This window comes from Pseudophryne corroboree, chromosome 3, assembly GCF_028390025.1.
Source record: "Pseudophryne corroboree isolate aPseCor3 chromosome 3, aPseCor3.hap2, whole genome shotgun sequence".
Taxonomy (NCBI): Eukaryota; Metazoa; Chordata; class Amphibia; order Anura; family Myobatrachidae; genus Pseudophryne; species Pseudophryne corroboree.
Genome location: NC_086446.1, coordinates 161,575,442 through 161,581,441, shown reverse-complemented (window position 1 = coordinate 161,581,441; position 6,000 = coordinate 161,575,442).

Here is a 6,000-nt window from a genome sequence, read left to right as displayed (position 1 = left end):
ATGAACTAACTGTAAGAGGATCGTCAAAAATAGGTGACAATCATCTACAGGAAAGTTCCAGTACATGTGAAAGAAACCTTTATATGAGGATCCAAGTCACAATACCAGTGAGTTTTTGGTACGATATTACCTCATCTGTTCATCCTTGCATTATTGGTCAACTTGTGTTTGAAAGAAAATCGCTAAATATCTGGCCTACCAGCTCCACAAGTGAGTTTTGGTACGCTGGATTTTGCGTCCCAATTGAACTAATTTTTAACTGAAGGAGAATTATTTATTTAAACCATATTACACATTGTACTCTCTTTTGTTTGTTTTTATGATTCATTACCGGAGGAAAAATCATCTCTAGAAGAAGACTCTTCTTCAGCGATTCAGTGGACTTTTGGTTTTCTCCTCTTCATTTTGCTTCATGTGTTGCCTTTGATCTATTGTCACACCATTGTTTTTTGTATAATGTATAACAGGCATTTGTGATGTGTGGCATAATGTGTCATAATGTGTCACAGGCATTACGGTATGTGGTATAATGTCTTAGGGGCACTGCAGTGTGTTGCATAATTGATAATGGGCATTTCGGTGTGTGGCATAATGTGTCACAGGCATTACGGTATGTAGCATAATGTGTCAGGGGCATTACGGTGTGTGGCATAATGACTAAGGGCCATTGCAGTGTGTGGCATAATGTGTAAGGGGCATTACTATAAGGGGGAAAAATGACAACTAATGTTAGGGGGCATGAATCAGGATTATAATTTTTTTTCTGTGGTGGCTAATGTCTTGGCATACAGGTTGCAAAACTGGGGTATAAAGTAGTCTTTTCCTGCAATGCCACGCCCCTTTCAGTGAAGCCATGCACCAGCAAGGACACGTCCCTATTTCAGTGCGCTTCTGCAGCGCGCGCAAATTCATCACTTTTCTAGTGCCAATTATGGGGGGGGGGGATAGAATTTTTTGGCCTGGGGGAGAAAAATTTCTAGTTACGCCACTGTGGGTCAGATACCGTGTGGGACGGATACAGCAGGGTTTCAGTGCTATATCCGACAGTGGGATCCTGAGGTTTTGGCTCAATTGGGGATCCGGGGCAGGCAGGGAGATCCGAGTTGTGGCTCGGATCTCCCCGGATCCCCTAGTTTCAGGGGGGGGGGGGGATCTGAGAACCGAACCCGCTCATACCTAATTAGAATTTCATTTTAAAATATTGCCTATGTATGTGTTTTAGTAAACTTATGTATCTTGAACAAGTCTCTTGGATTCTGTGAGTGAAAGCAAACACCTGTTAACCATTTACTTTGTTCTGATTTATCTAGCGCACTTACTCTTTGTGGTATATAGTGTTTCTAATCTAAGGCTCTTGCAAAGCCTTTGTTTGTGCAGCTAGGGAATCTTGAACAAAAGTGAAATAAACTATTGATTATTGCGCCGGAAATATTGGTGGTATATCCACCTTATTGTTTTCCCTAATTAGAAGACAAATACAACATTTAAGGGCCATTTACCATTTACTGAGGTTTAGACTTGATAAATGAAATTTCTTATTGCCGCTATTTAGGCAATAAGAAATTAATTTCTGTCAAGATGTATTAAAAATCACATCCAGGGACAAACGCTCCGACAGAAGCCTATGCCAGCAATATATAAGCTAAAGTGATCAAATCAGGCATCACTTTACTTTATGCTGCGGACCTACTGCGCATGCATGGTCCGTAGACAGTACACGCACCCAGGGACGGATTTAGGGGTGAAGGCTCCCCTAGGCACAACAGTAACACCCACCCCCTTTTTTGATGATAGCCAATTTGATATAATAATAATAATAACTATGACATTTTGTTATTTTTAGTTATCTATACACATTTACTAAGTAGCATAGCTTACAGCTGCAGAATGTGCATTTCCGGTCCACTGACACTTCACTTAGATGGCACGGTCAGTTGCCACCCACAAATGCCCTCTTCCTGTCAATCTCCTTGCGATCGCCCGTGCAAATGGATCCATCAGACAAACCCATCGCTGACCGGCTGTCACTGACCTGGGTTGGGAGTGTTGAGAACTCGGGGGTTCTTCCGATGATCGGGAAGAGGAACCACAGCTGGGCCGGAGCAGGGATGGCCGGATGTAGGTTTTCCTCATGCAGAACCTTGCCGTTGTAACCGACGTGTAATGCTAAAGAATTAGTTGTGGCCAAGGCTTTGGGCGATGCTGAAGTACACAGAAGAATGAAGAACTTGTGAGCGATGTTGAAGAAATGAATGAAGATTTGAGAACGATGTTGGAGCACACAGAGGAATGAAGAGCTTGTGAGCGATGCTGAAGAGATGAATGAAGATTTGAGTATGATGTTGAAGCACACAGAAGAATGAAGAACTTGTGAGCGATGCTGAAGAAATAAATGAGGATTTGAGATTCAGTGCAACTCTGGAAGTTTGGGAGGCGTTCCACTTAGGGATACCCTGTAATACTGGAAGCACAGGAGGTGTCCCTCTGGGAGATACACTGTAACGCTGGTAATGCAGAGAATGTCCCACTGAGTGATACACTGTAACGCTGGTAGCACAGGGAAGGTTCAACTGAGTGATACACTGTAACGCTGGTAGCACAGGGAAGGTTCCACTGAGTGATACACTGTAACGCTGGTAGCACAGGAAATGTCCCACTGAAAGATACTCTGTAATGCTGGAACACAGGAGACGTTCAGCTTGAGAACACGCTGAACGCTGCTAGCACTGGTGATCATTGGAAAGACGATACTCAGGCGCCGGGGCTCTGTACGGCGTCTGCCTTTGAACTTCCCGCCTTCTCCTGATTGGCGGAAGGGGCCGCTGACGTCACCCGCTCACCACGCTCTTGTGGATGCGGGGCACAATGGCGGCACCCACACCCCGGGAACCCGCAGGAGGTAGCGCCAGCAAGACGCGACGACCCGGAGCCCACCGGGGGTGACGACTGCCGGGAGACCCAGCGCACCCGGAGTGGTAAGCGCGGCAGCCGCAGCTCCGTGAGTGTGACAGTACCCCCTCCTCTAGGAGAGGCCCCTGGACACTTTCCTGGCTTCGTTGGATGTTTAGAATGAAAGATCTGGACTAGTCGGGGAGCAGTGACTTCAGAAGCTTTGACCCAGCTCCTCTCCTCAGGACCATAACCTTTCCATTCTACCAGATACTGTAAATTCTTGTGAAGATAACGAGAGTCAAGAATAGTTTTGATTTCAAATTCTGTTCCAGCTTCAGTCTCTACCGAGGTTGGGCTAGGAGACTCCGAATGAAACCGATTTAAAATGAGGGGACAAAGGAGAGAAACATGGAAAGAATTTGGTACCCGAAAATGGGAAGGCAATCCCAATTTGCAGACAACAGGGCTCAGGACTTGCAAAATGGGGTAAGGACCGATGAACCTTGTAGCAAACTTCATAGCGGGTACTCTTAAACAAAGATTGCGGGTAGAGAGCCATACCCTGTCACCAACTTTGTATTGAGGAGCTGCTCGCCGTTTTCTATCCGCAAAGAATTTGTAGCGGCCAGAGATTTTCTTGAGATTAGCATGAACCCTACTCCAGATTTGACTGAAGTGCAGGAGAGTGGAAGCTGCAGCAGGAACATCCTCCGAAGGAAAAATTGGTAATTCTGGGACTTGTGGATAGAATCCATAATTAATGAAGAATGGGGACTCACCAGTAGAAGAGTGGTACAGATGATTATGGGCAAACTCGGCCCAGGGTAACAGTTCCACCCAATCGTCCTGTGAAGGAGAGAGATAAACACGGAGAAAAGTCTCTAAATCTTGATTGACATGTTCAGTTTGCCCATTGGTTTGTGGATGGTAAGCAGATGAGAACTTGAGTTTTATTTGTAAGGCTGAGCACAGAGCCCTCCAAAATCCTGCAGTGAACTGTACCCCTCGATCAGAGACTATTTCCCGAGGTAACCTGTACAGGCGGAAGTGTTCACGAATAAATAGTAAAGCCAACTTGGGAGCCGTTGGTAAACCGGTCAAGGGAACAAAATGTGCCATTTTTGAAAAACGGTCAATAATCACCCAGATGGTATTGTAACCCTTGGAGAGGGGTAATTTTGTAATAAAGTCCATAGAAATATGGGTACAGGGTTTCTTAGGAATGGACAGTGGATGAAGCAACCCCGCAGGAGGCAGACGAAGAGTTTTGTGCTGAGCACATTGAGGACATGAGTTGACATAATCTTGTATATCCTTCTTCATGGTGTCCCACCAATATGACCTTCGTAGAAATTCGCACATTTTTTGAACTCCAGGATGACCGGAAAATTTGGAGATATGAGCCCACTGCAGTAACTTTGGTCGAAATTCAACTGGTACAGACATTCTCCCAGGAGGAGGACCCAGAGAGGTGGAAGCTGCTGAAATAGAGACTGGACTGAGAATTAAACTCTTTTCAAAGGAATTTTCCTCATCCGAGGCCGTTAAAGAACGAGACAGAGCATCAGCCTTAGCGTTAAGAGTACCGGCCCGGTACTTAATAACGAACGAGCACCGAGTGAAGAAGAGCGCCCATCTAGCTTGACAGGGATTCAAGCACTGGGCCGTCTTGATATACAACAAGTTCTTGTGATCGGTGTAAATAGTAATTAGGTGTTTAGCACCTTCCAATAAGTACCTCCATTCTTCTAGGGCAGATTTTATTTCGGTTGTTGGAGTACCGGAGCAGACATAAAGGCTGATTTCAACCGGGCAAACGCTACTACAGCTTTGGAAGACCAGAGACTTGGGTCAGACCCCTTTTTGGTTAGGGCAGTAATGGGTGCAACGATGGTAGAAAATCCCTTAATGAATTTCCGGTAGTAATTTGCAAAGCCCAGGAATCTTTGTATATCGCTTTCAAGGAGAGAGGCTGAGTCCAGTCCCGAATGGCAGTGAGTTTTTCCGGATCCATGCGAAGCTCCGTACCCGAGATGACATAACCGAGGAACAGAATTGAAGGGACCTCGAAGATACATTTGGAAATCTTGCCGTAGACACGATTCCTTCGTAAGCGAAGAAGTACTTCTTTGACCTGTACTCTGTGCTCTGCAAGATTCTTAGAAAATATCAGAATATCATCCAAGTACACCACTACACTTTGGTATAACATATCTCGGAAGATTTCATTTACAAATCCCTGAAAAATGGCAGGGGCATTGCTGAGGCCAAACGGCATTACCAGATATTCGTAATGCCCATCCCTGGTTTTGAAGGCCGTCTTCCATTCGTCCCCCTGACGGATACGTATCAGATTATAGGCTCCTCTTAAGTCGAGCTTAGTGAAGACGTGGGCTCCACGAACCCTATCACATAGCTCTGTGATTAGCGGCAAAGGGTATTTGTTCTTAACGGTGATATCGTTTAAGCCACGATAATCAATACATGGTCTTAACCCCTGTCCTTCTTCTTCACGAAAAAGAAACCTGCTCCAGCCGGGCAGGTAGAGGGGCGAATGAATCCTTTCAGTAAATTAGATTTGATATAGTCCGACATAGCTTGGGTCTCGGGTAATGACAAGGGATATGTGCGTCCCCGGGGTGGCATTTTCCCTGGGATAAGTTCAATGGGACAGTCCCAGGGTCTATGGGGTGGTAACTGATCGGCCGCTTGTTCCGAGAACACATCTGTGAACTCCCGATAGACCTCCGGAATGAGCTTCTCATCCGACTTGGAAGATGCACGGAGTGGGTAAACAGGAGTGAGTAAACTAGAGTGACAAAACGATCTCCAGGACAATATTTGTGACGACTTCCAGTCGACGGGAGGGTTGTGAATTTTAAGCCAAGGTAGACCAAGAACAAGATCATGAGGCATCTCCGGAATTACTAGAAACTCCAAATGTTCTTGATGCAGAGCTCCGACCTGCAGCTTGATTGGCTCTGTGCGACTTGTAATAAGACCATTAGATATTTTGGTACCATTGATGGCAGTCAGCGTAATAAGTCGTTTGACAGACTGTAACTGTAAACCCAGTCTCTGAACACAAGAAAGAGAAACAAAATTCCC